This window comes from Polypterus senegalus, chromosome 1, assembly GCF_016835505.1.
Source record: "Polypterus senegalus isolate Bchr_013 chromosome 1, ASM1683550v1, whole genome shotgun sequence".
NCBI classification, from domain to species: Eukaryota; Metazoa; Chordata; class Cladistia; order Polypteriformes; family Polypteridae; genus Polypterus; species Polypterus senegalus.
Window position 1 is genome coordinate 253,224,157 of NC_053154.1, and position 26,019 is coordinate 253,250,175.

At 37.4% G+C, this 26,019-nt stretch overlaps 1 long non-coding RNA gene across 1 annotated transcript; it reads left to right on the plus strand.

The window, feature by feature from the left end:
- The first annotated feature begins 50 nt into the window (after nt 1-50).
- LOC120540861 lies at nt 51-13,864 on the plus strand. Its single transcript, XR_005635889.1, has 3 exons — nt 51-131; nt 9,593-9,693; nt 13,728-13,864. It is a non-coding gene; the product is annotated as an uncharacterized LOC120540861 (long non-coding RNA).
- Nucleotides 13,865-26,019: the final 12,155 nt, after the last annotated feature.

Here is a 26,019-nt window from a genome sequence, read left to right on the forward strand (position 1 = left end):
GCTCCTAGTAAGGCAGATATTCCACTCTGACTCGCTCTTTCTCACGTGACAGAGCCGAGTAACCAATGACCGAGGAAGACTTCTGCATTTAGACCAATGGGGGAATACTAGCGGAGCTATGACGCAATTTGGTGAGTGATTGCTCTGGATCGGTTTTCTGCAGACGGGGGTATTAGCTGTCTGTGGACAGAAAAGGTTTGGGTACAGGAAAATTGAAGTAAAAGCTTGAGTACCCTCCGCTGGTTAAAATTAGATTGTATGTAACAAAAAGAAAAATATGAGAGAGGCCATTAAATCTGTTCATCGGGAAATTGTCGGTAGAACGTACTACGGCGTTGTCGCCGTTTCCTCTTGAAAATCACGCAGCAGTCAGTTGCCTCACTTCTTCGTCTTTGATTTCACAGACGGCGCTTGTCCTTAGCTGAACTCCAGTGGTCTTTCTAGCATTTATAATGCCGATTTGTATCTACTATTTTTCAGTTCATACGTTGGATGTCGATAATACATTCTTTAAAAATTGTTATTGTGAAAGTCAAATCCTGTTGGCGGTCATTTTTTATTTTTACAAATGCACGCACTCTTAATATTGAGTCTCATTTTCTAGTACTGTACTCTTTTTGTCTGCCTTTACTAGACAGCTCAAGAATTAGGTGTGCTAAGAAGCTGGTTCCTTATCAACTACCCGCAGAATCTTATCTCCGTTAAACTGATTTTAAATCATACGCTGATTTTTAGTTGTCAGGCCAGAGACCGCATTGACAGCCCGTGCAATTTGCTCTAGTTTATCGACATGCCATTAAAAAAAATAGTCCAGCATGGTTAATAAGTAAATAATCCTTTTATGTGCATAATGACCTAGTTCAAACAAAGGCCTGCTAGAGTTAGAGTTGTTTTAGTTTTTCATTTATTACTTTACTGCCATAACTGCTGGCAAGGTGACACATTTTGGAAGCTATGTCAGTGTGGTCTGTTTTAAATAAACAGGTGTGAAACAGTGAATAACTTAGGTGAGACATGAAATAGTCACAGCTGAAACTTCTTCCTTTACGGATCTGGTGATGCAACTTAAGGCACAGGATGGACCTTCCAGAGTTATTTCCTCCATTGTGTTCTGTTCATTTAGGATAGGCTTTGACAACCTGCGACCCAGAATTGGGTTAAGTTGATAAGAAAATGAACAGATGGATACTTAAAAAGTGGGGAAGGTTTAGTCATATTAGACACTCATACTGGAAAGTAATCATTTACAGTACAACTAACAACAATGATTACTAAGTAATTTACAAAGAAAAGTATATGGTAGAGCTTTGATTAAAACACATTACACCTTTCTGTTTTTTTTTTTAAGTGCAGTAGTTCTCATTGTGATGAAGGTAGGAGCTTCTCCATCACAGGATTGGGAGGGTCTCTCTTATAGTTTTTATTGCTAAAGTGTACAGTAGTCCATTACAGATATTTTCCCCCTAAATCTACTTTTATTTCTGAAATGTTAAGCTTTATTTTTATGTGAGGTCACTCTGCTTAATTAACAATGTTAGCAGCAGCAATTTACTTTTCAGTTTTCAGATTTACCTTTTGACCCTGAAGATGATTAAATTAATGAGATAGGATGAAACTTACTGCGGTGGGCTGGAGCCCTGCCCGGGGTTTGTTTCCTGCCTTGTGCCCTGTGTTGGCTGGGATTGGCTCCAGCAGACCCCCGTGACCCTGTAGTTAGGATATAGCTGGTTGGATAATGGATGGATGGAGGATGAAACTTAGATTTTTCTTTTTTATTATCTACAGTATATCACAGTGTTTTTCAAATGGGTATTTTATGAAAAATTAAAGCTATTTTTTAACAGAAGAAAAGAATATCAGGTCATGTATTAATTCATCCACTCATTAACTGAATAGTTTAATTTTAGGGTGACAGGTAAGCCACCTTTACCCATCAGATTTGGCAAGGCAGGCAGTATGCATTCATTTGTGTGGTAATAAAATAAGATGACATTTGTAATAATCTGAGCACGGTTACCAGTTTCACAGAAGGAATTTAGAATTATTAATTGGTTTAGATTTTTAAATAGAAACTGAGATCCCCCTATACTGTACAAGTAGCTAGAGCAATGATAGTAACATATAATTGGTAACAGAAAACCAGTATTCATCTAAAACTATAGCTTTAGCAATGTCAATCACCATGTCTGCCAGTGAGAGCATATAATAAATAGGATTAGAAATATATTGGCTCTTTTGAAATATCTGGACACTTTGAAATAACTAGATGTTGTGTATGGTATAATGAAACCCAAGGAAGAGCGTCTACTGTTAACTGCATTTTCAGCTGAGCTGCCACTAAGAACCCTTTTTTTATATAACATCCTTGGACTCGACAGACCATTAAATATTAAGTACGCAAATACAGGGATTATATAAAGTATGTAAGCATAAATCCTTCTGTTCATGCAGTAGCTATGTGTATTCTTAATGATTCATTGTCCTCTTTAAATGTACGCCTTCCATCCTATTAATCTGCTGAAATGGCTTCAGCCATTTTTAGATCTGTTTTAATTATCTTATCACCTTCTTTTAAAGTAAATAACATGATAACTATTCAGACATACACCAGCATGTATGTAAACAACCATAGTATCTGCTATCTCTGCAGTGAATTTAAATAAAAAAAACACTGTTTTATTACGAAAGACACATTTGTAAACAAAATTAATCATGTAACCATTTTATTAAACCCTACTGCTTGGTTGAGAAACCCTGTGTCTTATAGGTCTGTTGGCTACACAGTGACTAAAATTAGTGAGATAAAGAAAATCTTCTATAAACTGAGTGGCAGTTACTGTTGTTATCCATGGAATGGGGCCATCACAGCAGCTTAATAGACTGAAATGTTAAATATTGTATATTATGTATTTGTTTTCAGTACTCACATATTCAAATACATAATCCTTGGCCAATGGAGCCTGTCCCAGCAGCATGGGATACAAAAAAGGAACCAACCTCAAAAGGGATGGCAGCCATCACAAGTCATTTTAAAGACCTCTGCTAATCTAACCTGGATGTGTTTTGTAATGGAGGAACCTAAAGTACCCAGAGAAAACTACATTTCCATACCACCACTTTGAAGATTAAATATTTCAAAATAATGCAGTAAAATGTGGATTATGTAGAAATAATTTTGTATTATTTTATATACACAATTACTTATTGTTCATGTTTGTCAGTGTACTACAGGATGAAATGTATTCCTTTTTAGTTGGCATAGGCAAACTTTTAATACATTATTGATTCAATTAGGAGATTAGCCTAACTAACTGAATCAATATTACAGTTACTAATACTGCCTAGATGTATTTACTTTGTTCTTTTTTAATCCTACGCTATATAGTATAATATATCTACAGATGCTGCCGAATCTTATAAATAATGTGTCAGTGTTTAAAGGCAACATTTTCATGTCATCCTTTATGGTATGAAAGTATGCTTAACCAAATTATGGAGATAATAAATAAGTAAAGGTAAATACATTTTACTTACAGTACCCCAATGGCAGTTTATATTTGCTAAATAAAACCACAACTCCCATTTCCATTTTTTTCATGTTTCTGCATTGGCATTTTTGCAATGTGGTGCTTAGCTTGGCAGTATCAGGCACAACCTAGGAATGAGTCTTTCAATGTGCTGCCAGTGCAACATAAAGCACCCTGAAATCTTGATAATCTAGTGTTTTAGTCAACCTAGCAATATACTATTGGCTTGTGAGAGGATACCCATCTTAGATTGAGGAGGAAAATTAACAACTGAACTGAGAAAGTATCTTAGCTAGTGGTATAACACTGCACATGTACAGTATAAAGAGTGACTGTTGTGATTTTGGTGGTGCATAGAAGTCTTCAGGTTGGACTTCTTTGTAATGTTTGCACGTGCACTTTATTTCACATTTAAAGGGAGTACTAGTAAAGGTGATTTACAACAAAAGAGTGCCAGACACAGCAGAATTAATAGTCGTTGTCCAGAAAGTTATTACCAGGGTCCTCCTTTGGCCTGGTTCTTCCACAGTTCACCAAGTACTGAAAAATACTAAAGGTTGTAAAAGACACATATTTTTGAACACAGTAGTCAGTTTTATGATTGAGTGAGCATCTTATACAGGATTTATTCCTCATGTGCAGATTCACCAACTAAAAATCTCTAGCATGTTCTAGCTTTGTTTTATTTTCTTTTTAGTGTATTTTCTATCAAGTTTTTTTTCCCACATGACGTCTAAAACTGCAGACGTGTTCATAGTAGTTGTGTGAGCTCAACAGCAAGGGCTGGCAGAGGGGCATGTGCGGTATGGTTTAACTTTTTCAGGCAAGTCATAGAAGGTGATTGCTGTTCTGTCCACTACTGTATATGTGTACACAGTATGTGTTTTGATTTGCAGGAAGGACAGTACTGAAAACTCATTACCAAGGTAAAACAGCAAATAAGGACCTAGGAACTACAGGGATGTGGCTTATTAAAACAAAATGGTATACAGGATTATGTAATACACAATGAATTAAATCAATGCAACACAATTAAAACACTCTCTATTTTCCTGAAGTAATGTTCCTTTCCAGATCTGTGGAGCTGAGATTGACTCTGTACAACTCCACAGGCTGCACTCCCAGAGCCAAGTATAGTATGAATAGGCCGGGCGGTCCTGGAAGAGGCCTGAAAAACATAGGAAGCTGTAGCTTGTAGTCACCATCAATTGGTTTAGGGATTAAACACAATCCACAGCCTTTCCATTATTCATTTTTCACCATAACAACAACTCCAGTGGATTCTTTCGGTGTACTTTAAGTTGACACCTGGAGATGTTATTCCCTTCTAGGATGCCGTATAACATTATAATTTTAACCTGACCATGAAAAATATATTAATGTATACTGTATGTGTTTTTTTTATTTGTATATATATATATATATATATATATATATATATCCCTCTTACTCTCTCTGACATTCTCTGCTCCTGACAGACGGGGTGTGGGCAGAGGGGCTGTTTGCATAGAGGCTGTTTGCCTAGAAGATACAGACGCTCCTCTAAAAAATGCTGAAATTCTACCTTCACATTGCACCCTTCCTTGGGGCTGCTTTATCATGGTGCTTCGCATATCCATCTATCTATCTATCTATCTATCTATCTATCTATCTATCTATCTATCTATCTATCTATCTATCTATCTATCTATCTACTTAAAAGCCCAACAGCCCTATTGATTTTTGATTGTTTGCTTCTAGCTTTCTCTCTCTCTCTCTCTCTCTCTCTCTCTCTCTCTCTCTCTCTCTCTCTCTCTCTCTTTCTCTCTGACATTCTCTGCTCCTGAAGCGCACTTCTTTGAAGAGGAAGATATGTTTGCATTCTTTTAATTGTGAGAAAGAACTGTCATCTCTGTCTTGTCATAGAGCACAGTTTAAACTTTTGACTAAAGGGTGTTATTTCAAGGGCTCTAATAATGTTAAAAAAAACGTATTTAGAATGTCGTAAACAGGTTTTATATGCTCTAACTGCGAAAATATTAGATTTATAAATAAAAAATCCTACTTCGTGGAAATTCATTTATTGCGGTGGAGTCTGGAACAGATTAACAGCGATAAACGACGGTTTACTGTATAACTGTGCGGAGAATATTTATAAGCGGTGTGGGAGAGTTTATAAAGGCTTAAAATATATAAAAATAACCATGGTTTCTACTTCGTGGATTTTCACCCCCGCGATCGAGGAGGGATTACTGTATATATATTGTGGTAGATAGGGGGCGCTCTTGCTCCCTTGAACCCCTGTCCACGACTCCAGACACCAGGTAAAAGTCCAAATTCTGACTTTATTAAATCTCCACAGTGCACAAAGCACACTCTCCACCACAATACTCATATAAATCACAATAACTAACAATAAACCAATCCTCCAGCTCCCAGACGCGTTGCCACCCTTCCACCCAGCTCAGCTCGCCGTCTGGGAGCTCTCATAGTCCTTTTATATTCCCTGACCAGGAAGTGTTCTCCGTCCCTAGTCCATGTGACTCTTAATCTCTTCCGGGTCAGGTACAAGTTCTTTTCCTTATCCCAGAAGCCCGTCGCTCTTCCTATGACGAATTTCCGGGTCATAGGGCATGAAGTCTTCGGTCCTCCCTGCAGCTCCCTCTTGCGGCCCCTGAGGTATCCAGCAGGGCTGAGGATAAAAACTACAGCGTCCATGATTCCCTGCTGGTCTTCGGGACACCTCCATACTGCAGTAAGGGCTCCATCTGGCGGCCTGGGGGTATTGGCCGGGATGATAAGCCGGCCAAATATCACAATATCCATCCATCCATCCATTCATTATCCAACCTGCTAACTATAGGGTCATGAGAGTCTGCTGGAACAGCACGAGGCAGGAAACAAACTCCGGGCAGGCCACCAGCCCACCATGTATGTGTGTGTATATACAGAATATGTATATGCACTGTGTGTGTATATGTATGTATGTATGTATATTTCTTTTTTATATATATATATATATATATATATAAACTGCTCAAAAAAATTAAAGGAACACTTTGAAAACACATCAGATCTCAATGGGAAAAAGAAATCCTCCTGGATATCTATACTGATATAGACTGGGTAATGTGTTAGGAACAAAAGGATGCCACATCGTTTGATGGAAATGAAAATGATCAACCTACAGAGCCCTGAATTCAAAGACGCCCCAAAAATCAGAGTGAAAAAATTATGTGGCAGGCTAGTCCATTTTGCCAAAATTTAATTGCAGCAACTCAAAATTGTACGCAGCACTTTGTATGGCCCCTGTGTTCTTGTATACATGCCTGACAACATCGGTGCATGCTTCTAATTAGATGACAGATGGTGTTGTGGGGGATCTCCTCCCAGATCTGGACCAGGGCATCACTGAGCTCCTGGACATTCTGAGGTGCAACCTGGTGGCATTGGATGGACCAATATATAATGTCCCAGAGGTGTTCTATTGGATTTAGGTCAGGAAAGTGTGGTGGCCAGTCAATGGTATCAATTCCTTCATCCTCCAGGAACTGCCTGCATACTCTCACCACATGAGACCAGGAATAGTCGTGTACCAGGAGCCACTGCACCAGCATAGGGTCTGACAATGGGTCCAAGGATTTCATCCTGATACCTAATGGCAGCCAAGGTGCCTTTGTCAAGCCTGTAGCGGTCTGTGTGACCCTCCATGGATATGCCTCCCCAGACAATCATTAACCCACCACCAAAGTGCTCATGCTGAATGATGTTACAGACAGCATAATGTTCTCCATGGCTTCTCCAGACCCTTTCACTTCTGTCACGTGCTCAGGGTGAACCTGCTCTCATCTGTAAAAAGCACAGGGCACCAGTGGTGCATCTGCCAATTCTGGTATTCTATGGCGAATGCCAATCGAGCTGCATGCTGCTGGGCAGTGAGCTCATGGCCCATTAGAGTACATGGGGCCCTTGGGTCACCCTCATGAAGTCTTTCTGGTTGTTTGGTCAGAGACATTCACACCAGTGGCCTGTTGGAGGTCACTGTCAGGGCTCTGACAGTGCTCATCCTGTTCTGCTTTTCCCAAAGGAGCAGATACCGATCCTGCTAATGGGATAAGAACCTTCTATGGCCCTGTCTAGCTCTTCTACAGTAACTGCTTGTCTCCTGGAATCTCCTCCATGCCCTTGAGACTGTGCAGGGAGACACAGCAAACCTTCTGGCAATGGTACATATTGATGTGCCATCCTGGAGAAGTTGGACTACCTGTGCAACCTCTGTAGGGTCCAGGTATCGCCTCGCTACCAGTAGTGACACTGACTGTAGCCAAATGCAAAACTAGTGAAGAAACAGTCAGAAAAGATGAGGAGGGAATGTCAGTGGCCTCCACCTGTTAAACCATTCCTGTTTTGGGGGTCATCTCATTGTTGCCCCTCTAGTGCATCTGTTGTTAATTTCATTAACACCACAGCAGCTGAAACTGATTAACAGCCCCCTCTGCTACTTAACTGACCAGATTAATATCCCATAAGTTTCATTGACTTTATGCTATACTCTCATTAAAAAGTGTTCCTTTGATGCCTCTGCTTTTGTTAAAAAATACACTTTGGTTTCACATCTTGTAAAACTTTTTTAACATTATTTTATCGCTTCAATTGCATGTTGTTTGGAATGTGTCAGCAATCATTTATGATTTTTATTTTTTTTTTGGTCCTTCCCGCTACTTAAAATGTGTACAGTGTGATATCACTGAAACAGCTAAGTGGGGAAAAAGAAACAAAATACATGTCTTTGATGATAGTAGAAAATTTCACCTTCAAAAATAAAATTGCTTTTCTTAGTATAAGAAAACTAAATTGAAACAGCATGCTTTTAATTTCTTTTACAACCCTTAATAAAAATATGGTCAGTTATGCAGAAGTGGGTATCTAATCATTAGTTGGTTATCTAAGAATAGGGAAGGGCTAGGGAGGCAAAGGGAAGATCAAAAGGGTGTAAAAGCTTAACTCGCCATTAAAGCTTTATAGAATAGAATAGACTACAGAATTTTGAATAGCTACATGTAAAATGATTAAAACAAAGACAATAGCATAATATTCTCAAACCCACTTCAGTTGATTCATGATCATTGCACTGGAGCCAATCCTGGCTACAAGGGTGCAAAACAGGAATCAACTCTGAATGGAAGAGTCATACATCACATGGCTTAAATAAAGAAAATAATCAGTATCATTTAATAAAAACATGTATTTTTTTCTTTCTTTGCTTTAATCTTGGGTTTCATAGAAACTAATGCCTCAATATAACCTTTAAAGTAGCACAATAGATGCAACAAAATGCTATCTGACAGGCATGTAAATCCCATGACTCTGAAATTCTTAGATAAAATGAGGGCATTACTTGATGCTGCAGGCGCCTCATTTTTATTTACTTTATTATGATAGATGCTGGTGCTTCGTTGAATGTTGCCTTTGTGCTTTGTGCTCAGTGCTGCCAGGATGAGCTCTGACCCTCTAAACCAAGAAGTGCATTTGGTAATGATTTAATGGGTGTGGACTGTTGGACAGATAATTGACTTATCATTTGTAGTATGGAATTATATGTGTAATCATTTTTACAAAGTATAGGAAGAAGAAAACAAAACAAATGTTGTGAATTCATAGCTACTCACTGCTTGGAATCAGCAGCTTAGGATGACTGAGAAAACTAGTCGAAGTGTCATATGCAGCGTCTTTTCCCAGAGGTCTCTGTAAAGCTTTGCTCATTCAACAAAACAGAGCAATGAGTAATGGCTCAGTACACTGGGTAATGTATTTATAGAAGTTATATTACACTTGAGACTTGGTACATTAATTAATCATTTGTAGCACTAAATCACATATATTGAACAAATTAAAAACTGGTTGGAAAAAATGGTCATTTATAAAGATATTGCTAATAATATAAATATTATTGTAAGTTCGTACACTGTAATAATTTTAATATGCAATGGCAAAAGCCCCTTGTTTTTGATTGTATTACGTTATGATGTATTTGCAGATTTGAAGATTTTTCCTACAAGGTTTACCTGTGTTTTTTGTTTTTATAGGGTATTTTTCCTTACAACAAATGTAACGTGCACTCTGTCTTCATCCTGCAACCAAATAATATACAGTAGTATATACAAGCCACAGTACCCATCAAAGACAGGTAAATGAATAATTAAAAAATATTTGCTGTCTCTTGTCCTATGTGTGTGCTTTGAATGCCTATCCTCTCTATTTCCACGTGTGAACATCTCTTAACCGGCACTTCCTCTCTCAGGTGTGTTCCCATAAAGCATGCTTCTCAGACTCTGTCATTCTGTTCGCGGTGCCTTTCTCACCTCCTGTCTGGTTTTATACTTGCTGTCTTTGAAGGTGACTCTCTCAGCATGCGTCTCACACTTGCAGTCCTCTTTTGTTGTGTAACTAAAGCCAAACTGACTGATCAGATTCCTCAGAGGGACTGGACACACAGACCTTAATGTTTTATTATATACTAGAATTCACATCCTTTATCATCACGGTTCATTTATTCTTGCAAACGTTCACCAGCTGTACTCTTCACTGAGTTATCTACTTTGCCTTGGCATTTGATTGATTTGAAGACTGACAAGTTGTGACTATTTGTATGGACAACTGAGCTCATGCTCCCATACCAGTCTTAGGTGCCTGATTCTAATGAATTGTGCATTACTGGTAATATTTACTAATGGAGCACCTGCATTTAAATGTACATTACTTTTCAAAAGTTTGGAATTACCCAGAAAATTTGCTGCTTTAGATAGAAATTGGTATGATTTTTTATCACAGTACTATTAAATTGTTTTAAAAATATAGCTAAGACATTACCAATATTGAAAATGACTAATACTGCTTGAAACTAAGTGATTTATAATTTACTAGTTATGTTACCTGTCGAAAGACAGACAATAGAATAAGCTAAAAACATTGGATATTTCTTGCCTTACGTGTACCTTCAGCCTCCCTAAATGTCTTTCATCAGTGTTCTCATGTGTCTCAACTTCTCTTCCCAGATGCTTCCTCTGTCAATTGCATGCCCGTAAAGCATGCTTCTCAGACTCTGTCATTTTGAGGTGCTTTGTTCAGCTTTTGTTTGACCATTAGCAATACCCACTGTGAAAACATTATTTGTATTCTGGCATGGACTTCCGACTATGAAGGAAACTCTAAACATTCCTTCTATGCCTTTCGTCCATATGCTTGTGTGTTTCAACTTCTCTTTCCTGGCACTTCCTCAATTGATTGTGTTGACAGAGAGATTGCTCAAAGGAACTGGGTGCACACAGGGGTAGTGTTTTATTATTTAGTAGAAGATTACTCACATTTGACTTCGAGACCCATTTTTCAGCTGCCGTAAGTCTTGTGTCCTAATAGTAGGCTCTCTTACCTCTCTCATTCTTAATTAATTATGTTTAAACATTAATTGGCTATTGGGGAAACACTTGAAACTGTGTTGGCATAGCTGAAATCTATTATTCTGTTTAGTAAAGCAAGTACATTTATTTTTTCTTGGGTTGCAATGTACTGGCATTCCTAAAGTTCAATTATGATTTCAAAAATGGTGAAAATGAAAACAGCTTTCTCAAGAAACATGTCAGTCTACAGTTGTGAAATAAAGGGGATTCACTGTGACTGGTGGCCAAAATACTGAAGATTTCCTTCAAAGGTGTCAACTACTGTCTTGAGAGAGGAAAGCAAACTAAATTTAACCAGATGGAAAAAGAAGGGGAATGCCCAAATACACAACTGCACAAAAAAGTACATCTGTAGTGTAAGAAACAGAAACCTTACATGTCCTCCATTGAATGTTTACTGAAATAGTACAATCCATGTATTTACTATTGTGAACTCAATAAGATATAAAAAATATTTTATCCTCTCCCACTCATCTCTTCCATATTTAACCTTTGTTCATAACCAATTCCTTTTTCTTGTCATCCATGGGCGGCTGTTTCCACATACTTTATCACAGAACTTCCTCCATTTTGATATGATACTAATATTTTGGTATTATTGATGGATTTTCAAAATGTGTGTTTTGTTCAATATACAAGTTGACAAAAACACAGGAATTGTTGATGTGTTCTAAAAAGAAATTGAGTGTCTTCATGGACTTCTTTTGTAAGAAGATGGGATACAGCATTAACCTGATGTCAAGTTTCCATCTACAGCTGAACAGTCAACTGGAAAGAGTCAACAGGGTCGTGCATTTCTTTGTATTCTTGTCAATTCAATTGCAAGGATATTACCTATTGAGGAATTTGCACCAAAATGTGTTGTCATTCTGCTTTAAGTATGTCCCTATTTCAGGTGTTGTATGTGTCTATGCCTTGCTTAAGTTGTCTTTTGTTACGTCCTTGGTTCCTGTTGTGCCTGACTATGTCAGTGTAGGTGTCAGGCAAGGTGGCAGTTGATTTGGAGGAACCCAAATAAAGTGCAGACCTCTCGTAAATGTTTGTGAACCAAAATCAAAAAACAGCACCTGCTTTATGGATTGAACAAAGGTATGGCTCTCCACGCAAGATGTTCACCTGAAGGTTCCGTTTCATAAACTGACTCCTTGCTACATTGGACACTATGTGGTTTGAATAAAAGTCAAACTGTTTCTGTACAATTTTAAATCCCATATTCCATATTTTGCAAGCTGAAACCTTTCATATGAATCCCTTATTACCAACACAGTTCTCCTTATTCAGTTTAATTCAATGTCAATGAAGAATTTGAAGTACAGTATATTTTGGATTCTTGCTATCATGAATTCCCTTGTTAAGGATTTAGTGCATTTAGCGTGACTGCAGTCCCAAGAATAGACGATTGGCAGGTTGCTCTGCCCTACATACTCCCCATTTGTTTTCCTGCTTTCAAGCTTGTTTTCAGCACAAACCTGATGGGTGTGACTAAAGGCCACACCATTGAATGGGGGCTCTTTTATAATCTGGTCTCTCTTTAACTTATTTGAATAGCAAGTGTAGCTCCTATTTGGGGATTTTATCAAAAAGAGCACATTGGTGTCATTCTTTTTCTTGTGCAAAGTGTAATTAATAATGTCATAATTCTGTAATGCCATTATTATTTATCCTGCATATCCGTCTTTTATGTACATGTTTCTATAGTATTTCTACTCATGGAATTGCAAACAGTGAGATATCTACAATGTCGCTGTATAAGGACCTATAGGAAATTGTGGATAGAACCTCCAAAGTTTTGTGTGTGGTTATTTAGTGTTTCCTGATATAAGTGCTTTGATTTTTGAAATATGAAAAAAATAAATGCATCCATCTCCCTATAGCAGGACAGCGGATGAGTTGTATCAGATCAAAGTCCATGCTAGTTGGTTCTTCAGTGAGGAGTACATTTTTAATGCAGGGTTTGATGACAGATTGGTCTTTTTTTTTTGGTAACCTACCCATCCCGATATCCAGCAATGGTCTATGAGCAATATAATGGAAGAGATAACTTGCTGCACTCTAAATGGATTACAGAACCTCTGCCCAACAATCCATCATTCCTTGGCTTTTCAGAGCATTTACTCCTAAGGGAGTCTAACTCAAGTGCGCACAATATAGTTAATGTGTCTAGTGCCTCTGTTGATATGGACACATATACAAATCTGCTTCAGCTTTGGTCTTAGGACTTTAAAAACTACTGTGTGTGTTGTGTACCGCATTTTTTTTTTCCTACACATCTTAAAATTTTGGAAGCCATACTTGACTAAAAGTCATATCTCAGCCTGCTTGGAGTTTTCCAAATGGCATTTAAAGGAATCCGAAAAATGAAATACACACAAATATACAACATACAGATGTTTTGTAAAGTTGTGTTTCACTTTTAGTATTGCACCTTTAAGTTATAAGGCTGTGGGCATTTTCTTTTGTCATTGATTGAGCTTTATTTTTGTTAAATGTTTTCCTGGATTTTTTTTTTTTTTGTTACACTGAGTTACCACAAATAGAAATTAGTTTGTAGGTTTAATGAGCCTTAAAACATACAAGAAATAACAATAAAAGTCAATAGTAAAAAATATGCCATTATTAATAAGCCTCCACTTATATATTTTTTCCCCAGCACACTTTTATTAGAATAGTTGAATGAATTTAAAATATACTTTTACTTTCTAAACCTATTAAGCATTTGCTTTTGAATGTACTTATTTGTTTCTTCATTGAACTGACATTTCAGCAAATGCTGGTTCCTGCTTTGTGATCAAAGATCCTGGGACAGCGTCCATCTCCCAACAATCATGCAGTGCAACAAATGGGCTCAAGAAATGGATTTATGTACCATTTAGTGTGTACACGTGATGGAGTCCTGTCTAATTTAACCTGACTAGCTAAAGATATCCCTTATTATGTAGTGCATGTCTGTATACAACAGCAAAGATTTTTTTTTTTTGTTTATTTATTGTTTCTTCTCAGTTCTTAAATGCTTGAATCATTTGTTAACATCATCATTGAACTCTCCTCACACAAATTAAATCAAAGCCCTAATTAGCACTGGGTAAGGCTTTCAAATGAGGATTTGCAAAATGGGATGTGCTACAGAGGGAAGAAAATATCTGTAATTGGGATGTTGATATTGTAGAATGGAAGAGGAACCCCACAATTTCATCATTTTATCTGTAGCATTACATAATGATTGTTTAATACCATATAGCCTCTTCATCCCTCTGATGATCTTATATCAACCTTTATTAAGTACACGTGGTCTTAAAATACCTGTGCAAGTTGTATCATGCACCGGGAGACTCTCTGTCTATTTTAAAAAAAGATTCAAGTTGATAAATACATTTTTGTGTTATGATCAGGTAGTTTTCTATCTATCTATAGGTGGTTCCTACCTTACTTTTGATGCTGCCTGGATGAGCTTTAGCTCCCTGTGACTTTTATTTGATTTACAGATGGATGAGAGTAGCTTCATTGTTATTAAGTGTAAGTATCCTGGGAAGGTGTTCACTGTGAAATTGCTTCATACAAAGCAACACAGCTCCCTAGCCTGTAGTCGGCACTTCTCAATAGGGATGTGTCACTTTATACAGTATTGGATTTTTTTTTCTCAAAGGGTTGAGCCCTTCTGTAGTGTAACAGATGTAATTGGCTATGTAAGGTGACTTGGGACAATGCCCAACATCAGTAATATAATAACTACTTAATTATCTCTCAGTGAGAAAACCCAGATGACTTTGAAGTTCCTGTGTTTGACAACATAGATGGGAGCACCTGCACATACTTTTCCGGCAATTCCTAACAACTGGAGATTTTATCATTTAATTCTGTCGAGTCCCTATTTATTTTTGCTTTAAGTTTTCAGAATGTTATGTAAGTCAGTTGTTCTGAAGGTAATTTAAATGTAACTTTTAGGACTGTTGCTGGATAGCATATTACTTAGTCTTGGTTGTAAGGACATGGAATCCATCCCCTGCCTAATGTTGCTGTCTAGAATTTGTTTAGCCTACACATAGCTACATGTTTCCTCCCACATGGTAAAACATCCCTGAATGATTATTTGGCCTCTCTGAATTGTCTCAAAGGAAAAGTGTGCATGTTTGTACCCTGTGATTAATGTGTTATTTGATGTTCAAGTTTAGTCGACTTTTATCGTCCAATGATGTCTGGTTCCCCTTAACCCAGTAGTGAAAAAAGTAGATTTAGAAAATCATATTTTGTTTAGTTTAGTTTAGTTTTTTTTATGTCCTCCTGCCCATCCGACCTTATCTTTTTCTTTGTTACATACTGTATAATATTATTGCCTAAACTTGTTTATGTTTTATATTAACTTCCTTCCTGTTTCATCTTACAAACCACTTTGAGCTACATTGTTTGTATGAAAATGTGCTATATAAATAAATTCTATTCAATATACCCTTTAGACTTTTATCATTACCAAACATAAGCACACAAAAGCTAGATTTTTCTTTTCAACTATGAATTTATCAATTTCCATTGCATAGGTTTATGTTCATCCTGTGGACATACACAAAAATGGCAATATAACATTCTTTAACCCGTCTAATCCAATTCATTGTTTAAGGGGGCATAGAGCCTGTCCCAGCAGCATTAGGTACCAGGCAGGAAACAGCCTTGGACAGGGCACCATTTCATTGCAGGACTCATTAATGCACATACATTAATTGATTTAGGGTCACCAGTTGGTCTAACCTGTATATCTTTGGAGAAGTGAGAAGATAGGAGGAAGAAGCAAAAATCTGGAGCAAGGATAAATGTAAGGTGGTAAGGATTCTGACCTGGCCTGACTCCATGTAATGAGAAATGTTTGATTACTTTGATATAAGTTGTATGAACTGTTACATCTCATAGTTAAGATGATTTTGGGTACTGCAAAGTGCTACCTTAAACCTCTTACATCAGATGTTGTTTTAATGCTGGGTTTGGTGCAGAGACAGAAGATTTATGTGAATTATTAATATGGAAAAAGGAAGCACGGTACAATAAAAACATTGAAATATGGACTGAATTTGTCTACATTACTGCCGAGGGAGATAAGTTGCTTCATTCTGGCTGACTCAGCAACAGAAATGATTCACACTGTGACTAATAGCATAATGATGAACCATTCTGAATGTTGGTGATTTCAAGCAAGGCAAGTGGACACTACAAACTGGACCTGCACTATTCAAATGTTAATCACTTTAAATGTAATCCTGTGGTACAACCTGAACAGATCTGACCTCATCTTACTGCCACCCACAACCCTGTCATTGACAGCAGCAACTCTCTATTATGTTATATGTTTGTGAATGTTTGTGTATATCTACAGTATATCTATGCATGTGCATCAGAGGAACCGCTTTTGAGCTCATCCAAGGTATTTCAAGGGTGTGAGGGGATGCTGTTTCTAACAGTATCATCTCTTTTCTTCCCCACAATACTGAGAAAATTCCTCTTTAAGGAAACTGACCCAGCCTCTTCCAGTCAGAAGCTTATAAAAACCCAGTGGCATCTCATTTGGACCCTAACGTAGAAGAGGACGGAGCTCTGCAGTCTAGATGAGAAGCCCTTTGAGAAACCAAGAAGGCTGTTTGTGTTTTGTTCTAACCTGACAATAGGATTAAAAGAGGCAACACAACTGGAACCCCAGAACTTCTCTGGACTCCCTCTGTGTTTCTTCCACCAGTTCACTCTATATAATATATATAATCTTTTAGTTTGAGCTTCTGTAAAATTTAAATTTCCCCTTGAGGACTAAAATATTATCATCTAAGTTACTGTTCACATGCCTTGGTGTTGGACTATTTTTGGCATTCTGGCAACAATTACATTGTACAGTATCTCCAGAGGCTTTTAGTATCTGCCTGTTAAACTTTTACATGCACACACCAAATTGCACAAATTCTGTGATTAAATGCTACCGCTGATTACATGCAAACATTCTGTGAACATATATGATTTCTTATGCATGTACATTTGTACATCATATAGGGAACAATGGTTATGGCTTTAATTCTTGCTTACAATGCACTGTTTTGTAGTGGGTGGCAGCCTTTTATGTCCTAGTGGGATGTTAGATTAATAAATAATTTAATCATGGAATGCTTATATTACTGTCTAAGGTTATTATTGTTATGTGTACAGTGAAATTCTTTCATGCACGTGCTAATCAACATGCAACACATCACCATTGTCCATTGATTAATGACTATAACAGCCTTACCTCAAAAGTTTGTCTCCCTTACTTGAAAAATCTCAGAACATATTTTTCATTAACCGACAGGATTTCTAACGTTCTCTTAAAGTCATCTCTTTATTGATTTGGATTTTCCCATGATATGCCAATTCTTAGAAACTCAATACTCCTGGGACCTCATGTATAAAGCTGTGTGTAGAACTCGCACTATAACATGGCGTAAGCACAAAAGTGGGAATCTGCGCATGCACAGTAAAATCTAGATGCATAAATCTGTGCGTATGAAAACTTCCACGTTTTTCTGCTACATAAATCCCGGTCAGCGTGAAAAGTAACGCATGTGCACGCATCTGCTGTCCCGCCCCCAACTCCTCCCAGGATTACACCTCTTTGAATATGCAAATAAATATCAATAGCCCTTAAGCTCAGCCTTCTGTGAAAAGACAATGGGAAAAGCGTGGGGGAAAATAGAAGAATTTCAGCGAATACCAAGTGGAGGCAAGGAAAAACGTACAATTTGTTGGTTTAAACAGTGATATAATCAACAAAAGGAAGTTGATCAAGTGACATAGTGTCGGAGAAACTCGAAAGCTCAAATTCATAAAGTCGCACAGTGCCCGAAATAAAAAAGAAGTTGTCAGATATCAAAGTCGCTGTGAAAAAACAAGTCATAGCCCACCGTCTGAGTGTCATATGAAAGCTTATTAGGGTACAGACAAAAAATAGGCACACAGTGGGGAAAAAAGCACGAAATGTCAACTTTATTCTCAACATTTCCACTTTAATCACGTAGTTCATTTTGTCATTAAAGTAGAACATCATAAACTTCATCTTAAAATTGTTTCATTTACTAGTTTCTCAAATCCCATCATAACTAAAGTAGCACATTAAATGCTTTGTTTTGTATTTGATCTTCTATGTGCTCTGTGTGTTAATCACTACGTGCTTCTGGGCTTTCTCTTCCTTCGACTGGACACAGAATCCATTACATTCGAGATACTACAGCTCTCTGAATAATTAAAATACTGAGATGTATACTTGATATCATTTTCATGATGACAGGAATGAAAGCATGTTATTAAATATGGGAACACGGTGGCGCAGTGATTATTCATGTCTCACACAAGATGCTTGCTGCGCCATGCGCAACCTTATGAAATACTTTATTGTAGCAGTACTGTCTCTTTCAAACGTACTAACCCTTAATTCCTGTCCTTCCTTTTCTTTCTCCAACTACCCAATCGCCACACAATCAGCTTTGTAATAGACGTTAAGCCATCTGTAAGCTTAGAACGCCGATTCTTCAAAACTTTTAAGGAACATTGAAATATCTTCATAGTACACGTTTAATTATTCTATCCATCTATCCTTCCAGTGTCGCGCCAGCCCCAGCAAGAATACAGCGCGAGGCAGGAACAATCCGTGAACAGAGCGCCAGCTCCTAGCTAGCACAGCGGCACCGTGTCTTGGCATGTTTAACTATTAACAATACTGTATAGATTATTTAAATGAAGTTAAAGTTTTATCTGTATAATATAATAAACATATTTTGCTGCATTTCATCTCAAAATTATATCGTCATCATATATGAATACACGCTTTATAAAGTGGCTCAGGTTGTGCAATATAACTGTAGTGCAAGTTTACAGTGAGGTAATTGTACTTATAAGTACAAAGCGTTCCACAAGGAGCAATTAATGGACTGATTGAGTATGTTTATAGTTCTTGGGATGAAACTGTTTGTTAACCGCAAGGGCCGTAGAGGCTTTGAAACGTTTGCCATGTGAGAGCAGTTCAATAGACAGCATGGCTGAGGCAGCGTGTGCTTGATGCTGTATACCAATAATTCTCTTTCTCAGCTTCTGTAGCTCTTTGATTCCCCACTCAGATACAGTGATATAAATACTCTGAGTAGTGCAGTGAGAGTAATATGGAAAAAGGTGATTCACTGTGGCAACCACTAATGGGAGCAGCTGAAAGAAGAAGAAGGTGCATTGAGAGTAACAACACTAAAGCAGCTATGGTATTTGGAATAGTTTGACCATTCCGTGGACCATTATATTGTTACTGGTTAATTACAACCAGATGTGTTAAACTAATAAACAATATGCGGTTTATTTCAGTGTATTTATAAAGCCGCGTCAGGGATGTGGATCTGAAAAAGAAAGGGAAACCACACGGTACAGTAGCACTGCTTTGATGCTGGGTGCCACCAGTCTGCAAAACTGAGCAGAGAATTTGCGTACACCAGGGTATGAGGTACCGTGGAAATGTGCGTGGCTTTACACCAAGTTTAGGTTTTATACATTGTGATTTGAGTGTGGAAACGTTTGTACGCAACATTTTTGTGTGTACGCACCATTTATACATGAGCCCCCAGATTTTGTCACATATCCTAAAAATTGGCATGTTACTTTATCTGCTCCTAAATAGTCATTTTAATGAAGGAATGTACCCCGTGATGAATTACCATCACATAATGGAAAGACAATAGGAAACAACAGGTAATAGATTAACAGTCAACCAAACCTGTAGGTGGCAACAGGATATCTGGAAATGTCCCAGACCTGTATAGAGTAAGTTGAGTTTCAGGGCTTTAGAGATACTTGAGGCTATCAAAAGAGCTCTGAGCTGAATGGCCCCAACAGTTCTACAGTGCATACCTGGTCCTGGAAATGATTCAGGGTTGTGACCTGGAAGTAGCTGCATAAGCAAATGTAAATGCACCTGCTGGTCAAGGTTCTAGCAAGGGCTCACATAATGGGGAGAAGGGAGCCCAGTAAAATTTAAGAAATAAAGAAAGTCAAGTAGGAAAGTATACTTTATTAATGGTTCTTGGTCTGGACAAGTGGACCAGTCACATCATAGGTTAGCCATACCCCCTCTATATTTGCTAGAGGCTTTCTTAATTTTGTTATTATGGTGTGTTGTGTTAGTCTGTCTGTGTTTATCTAACCTTGAGTATTTATTCAGTTGATAATGTTTAACAATGGCTTGAGGGTGTACCCTACTGACCGCATAATACAAATTGAACAATGTTTTATTTAACTAAAAACTATTTCATTCATATATGCCACACTGAATGAGCATTTTAGAATAATAGTCTGTGTAATAGTGAACTAAAGCGCAATAAAGCACTGGACTTTAAACCCCAAGGTTTCTGGCTTACACCCTACCTCTGTCTTGCTGTGTGCTCCCATGAAAAATCACTTAAGCACCATATACTTGAACTGGATAACATTCATTTTAGTATTTCCGCTGTATCTGCCTTTTTAATTAAAGATCTTTTACATCTCTAATTAATCTGCCGCTAGCAGAAAATTGCGAAGAGCATAAGTGGACTATAACTCAAGTATCATAGTTATTTGCTACCTCACACTTCATTCTTAGTTAATTACAATGTGGCACAGAAGGAAGGGCATCCAGGGTTTAAATGCCAACCTGGTCAGGTTATTAGGAGAGTCATAACAATTGCAGTTATTAACAACTTAGAAAATATACATATGGTGCAACATTCAGGTGAATTTGGAAACTAAAGTAAATTATATGAAGGTTGGATCATTTCATGTTGTCATTTACCTCATCCAAGAGTCAGTTATTACATTATTGATTATTAATTAGTTTTGTAACATTGAGTCATTTTCAAAGTAATAGCAATAACAGAATGTAATGACACGTGTGCAGGTGTACAACATTAAATATGTATTTTTTAACAGCACTTTACTAAGGAGTTTAAATCGGAGCACAATAGGATTATGGTGTCTCAATAGCATTCATACACTGCAGACTGCGATCCAAGTGATGTGTGTTAGTGCTGGAGGTTCCTATGAGTAACTGTTGTTCTATTTTCTTAAAACATAACATTTTTGAAAGTATACTTATGCAGTATAGTATACAATATTTCACAAATGAAAAATATCTAATAATTCAAAATGACAAATACAGTACTAGCATAAAATCACTATCATTATCACCATATGAGAGGAGAAAAGCAACCAAGTAACCCATCTAGCTATTAATATTAGTTAAAACACAGTGATTCATGAAAATAATATAAATGAGGAAGACCTTGGAAAGGAACTACGCTGTTGCATAATGGGAATACCAAAGGTGTCAATTATCTTAAACATTTTAATTCCTGGCTGAAGATACACAGAAGCAAAAGCGGCTTGTTGGCTACACATAAACCGTAACATGGACTCAGTCTGTTGTAGTTTATACAGCTAAGTAATCAACATGCTGCAAACTGTAACCCTGCCCTGTCTTTGCTATCAGCGGTCTTTTTGGTCCTTGTTGCTTGCCCAGCAGCTCCGATCAGTTGGGGTAGGTTTCCTTCATAATTAATTAGTTCACCATTTAGCTGCAGGTTGATAACATCAGTTGTTCACAATAATAATTGGCAGATAATATTATTTCATTCAATTCTGTTTCCATTTCCTTTTATTTATAGAAAAGTGAACTTTTTTTATAGTTTTTGTTAATGTACCTAAAGCAATAGTAAAAGGGTGGTGCTGTGTGAGCTGCTTGCACGTGTGGTCGTGCTCTCCACCATCTGACTGACTTGCAAATGGCTGTCAGGCAAGTAAAACAAGATATTATCCAAAATACATAAATTCACTCTCAAGGTAAAATTGAAAAAGTAAACTCATTCATAGTTGACGTTGCTCAGAATGTTTCTCTCTTTTAAGACAGACAATTTTAGAAATTAGAACAATCTAGACAAGAGCAGGCCTATCAGACGAAATGTCTGCAAATTTCATTAAAGTACAAGCATGCCACATTTCAATAAAATGAGTCCCTACTAGGTTGTTTTACACAGACAGACAGATAGACATGGCTATCAAAAAAAGTACTTTACATGTTATATGCGAATGCCCCTAAAAAAAAATCCCTGATAAGAATTACATACACAGTATCGTATCATAACTAGTGGTTTCACCTCTTATCTCACATCTGAATGAAAAATGACCTCTTCTGCATCAGTTACCTGTTCATAGCTTAGTATGAGAACATCTGACAAGAACATGCCATTTCATCAATGGCTGACACCCTTGTGAAGAAGAGCAACTCTTTGTGTGACATTCACATTGCATTCGTGGGTGCTGGCATTGTCAAATAATGGGTAAATCACTTTAAAGACAGAATTCTTAGTATTCTATTGTGGATGCTAGGTGTCTCTGTTGCCCTGTTGAACCCACCAGACAGACGTCTAAGACACACTTGTAAAAGCACTAAGAATAATTTTAATAATTCTTTTAAATAAAGTTCCCAAAGCACCACACACTGCACAATTCTTCTATCAATAATAATAATAATCAATAATCACAATAACACAAATCCTCCACTCCCAGCAGCTCCGTTACACTTCCTCCCAATTCTGGCCCGACCTGCTGGGTTTCCCCTTTTATAGTCCATGACCCGGAAGTACTCATTCTCCGGGTCCAACGCCACATTGTCCTTCCTCAAGTATCCCGGAAGTACTGCGGGCTTCCGTCCTCATGACTCTGAAGTACTTCTGGGTTGGCGTAACAGTAATAGTCCCCAGGTGCTTAGTGAGCTTCTCCTGGCGGCACCCACGGCACCCAACAGGGCTGAAGAAATGGACTCCATGTCCCATGCTGCCCTGCGGGAATCTGGGGAACCATTTCCGTCCAGGGGAGATACCATCTAGCATCCTGGGGGAATGTAGTGCCCTGAATAGGCCATTCTTCCTCTTTCTTTCAGTTGAGGGACGTCCCGGCCAGACTGAAACGCCGGCCATCCATCACACAATATAAAGACATAACATGAGTTTTGGGTTGGCAGCACACAGACAGTATATATATTTGCTTAGGCACTCATGTTTATAATACAATTGGTAATATCTGCAATATTGTACATTTTAAGTGTTTTAAGCATTTATTGTAAGTATATGAGTGGCATGGTTGCACAGTGGTAGCGCTGCTGCCTCACAGTAAGACCTGGGTTTGCTTCCCGGGTCCTCTCTGCGTGGAGTTTGCATGTTCCCCTTGTGTCTGCGTGGGTTTCCTCCCACAGTCCAAAGACATGCAGGATAGGTGCATTGGCAATTCTAAATTGTCCCTAGTGTGTGTGGGTGTGTGTGAGCGTGTGCCCTGCGGTGGGCTGGCGCCCTGCCTGGGGTTTGTTCCTGCCTTGCGCCCTATGTTGGCTGGGTTTGGCTCCAGCAGATCCCCGTGACCCTGTGTTAGGATATAGCGGGTTGTACAATGACTGACTGTAAGTATATTATCCAAAAAACGATTATTTATTGTCATTGCACTTAGTACAATGAAATTACAGCAATCCTAAAGTTGCATTCACATATAATGGACAGAATTATAATACAATGCAATATAATACAATACAACAGAATAACTAAATGTTGCACTTAGGTATAATGCACACATGAATTGAGTGCAATAATACAAACAGATAAAAAATAACTTGCAAGGAATGTAAACATGTATTTGTAGCTCAAGAGTGACTGCTGTTATATTAGTCAGTGTCAATCATTGTAAGCGTCAAGTAGAAGTCAGTTTTTGTATAACTCTGAAGTAGAAAATCTTCTTAAATCTGTTTGTCTGCGGTTGGATTAATCTGAACAGCCTACCAGAGGACAGCAACTCAAACATGTGATGTCCAGGGTGGGAAGGGTCTTTCATGATGTTGGCTGCTCTGTTGAGGCAGTGAAAGCTGAAGAGATACTCCAAAGAGGGCAGTGTACAGCCAGTCAATTTCTGGGCAGAGTTTGTGACCCTCTGAAGGGCTCTCCTGTCTGCCAATGAGCAGTTGGCTTACCACGTATGTCTGCATTTTAAACAGGCTGAGCTAGGGAAGGCCAGAGCTTATCTCGGAACAGGAGGTACCAGAAAGGAACCTAGCCTGATAAGGGTGCCAGTCTAGTTAGAAAATTAGTTATACGTAATGTATGCATATGAACACACTCAGGATAAAAGACAGTATATTCAGAATAATTGCTGAATATTTGACAGTATCTTTTCTTTCTAAAACAATTGTGCATCTTGACTACCACCACAAAGTATGTGTAACATGGCTGTGTCTTGTACTGTTTATCTTTCATGGAAAAAGGGTTCAATTGAACACATGCTATAAAAATAAAAAATGATGGCAGTGCTGAAAATAGTTTTCTATCTCCTGGTAGGTAGCATCTGCAGAAATTGTAGAACAACAGAAGAAGAGCAGCTGTTGAAGACCAATATAGAGGAGCTGTTCCTTTGGGAGGGCAAACAGCTGTTTTGTATAACAACTCTTTAAATGTGAGCATGTTCATTTAAAAGGAAAATTGAGAAGTAAGTAAGTCAAACAAGAAAGAAAGAAAGAGAAAGAGAAAGAAAGAAAGAAAACTCACAAGGTTAAGTATGTTTAACTCATTAAATAATTTTCTGATATTCACAATAAAAGTGCCAAAAATTGAAAGAACTTGTTGTGTTCTCATGACAAAGGCATTGGCGTTATATGTTTGGCTTAGAATTTATAGAGTACCAAACTTTGCAAAGGAGAATTTCATATGATATTTTCATTTTAGCTAAATGTTCAAACAGTAGAAACTGAGCAAATTTCTCAGTAATTAATGAACATACAGATGTGGAGGGTGAGTCGGAGGGTGAGTCAGTGGCTAGCACTTCAACATCACAGCTACAGGAGACAGGTTCAAATGTCAGCCTGTTCACTGTTAATTATTTATATATTTATTTTGTTATTGCATTTTTTTCTGCCATCCTGATAATATTAATATAATATTAATTAATTATTAATATCAATATATTAATATATTATTATTAATATATATAATTAATATTATTATTAATATTAATATTATTATTAATAATATATATTATTAATATATTAATAATATTAGTTAATTATTAATATATTAATAATAATATATAATATAATAATATTTAGTTGCCCTGTGAGTGACTGGCATTCCCTGGATTTGGTTCTTACCTTTGCCTAAAATAAACTCTTACCTTCTACAACCTTAAAGGATGATTATGTGGCTTCAGTGAATGAGTGGGTGCACATAGAAATTGACTTCTGAATATTTTTTTATCTACAATTCATTCATTGAGCTCATTATTTATATGCCATTTATAAATTTAATATAAATTTAATGCACTGACAAGGAGTATTATGTTCTACTATACTGTATATGATTATAAAGGAAACTAACATTCCCTGCATTAACTGACCTCTGTCTCAGTATTTGTTTCATTTTTTTGATGTGCCCAAGTCTTTTTTTTTTAATTGTATGCAATAAAAGCACATTCAGTTTACTCTACTTTGCTACATTTCCTGTGTTACCCAGATATGCAGGCAGTTTGGTTTAATGCAGCGTATAGAGAGCTGCTATAATTTTATCATCGCTGAAGTTTTTTAATTTGACACAATATGATTTAGCAGGAGTATTAAAACTCTTTGCATACATCATGAAGGTAAAATTTCCCATGAAGAAATGCTCTATCTACTGTACATCAGGTAAACATTAAATGTATATTTTTTGTGAAATCGTGCCTGTAGGATGTAGAATTGTACTTGAAGCAAGATTTTTGGATGTGGTGAGTAATTGCACACCCAAAAAGGGTTTTTGCTTATTTGGTCATTTAGTTGCACTCCCTTCATATCCATATGCCCGCCCCGTGATGACCTCATGGTACTGGCATTGCCCAAATCTATAAATGAGAAACTAATAAATTTTAAGTATATTATATGACAGGATATGAAATCAGAAAGTCAATAGATAGATAGATAGATAGATAGATAGATAGATAGATAGATAGATAGATAGATAGATAGATAGATAGACACT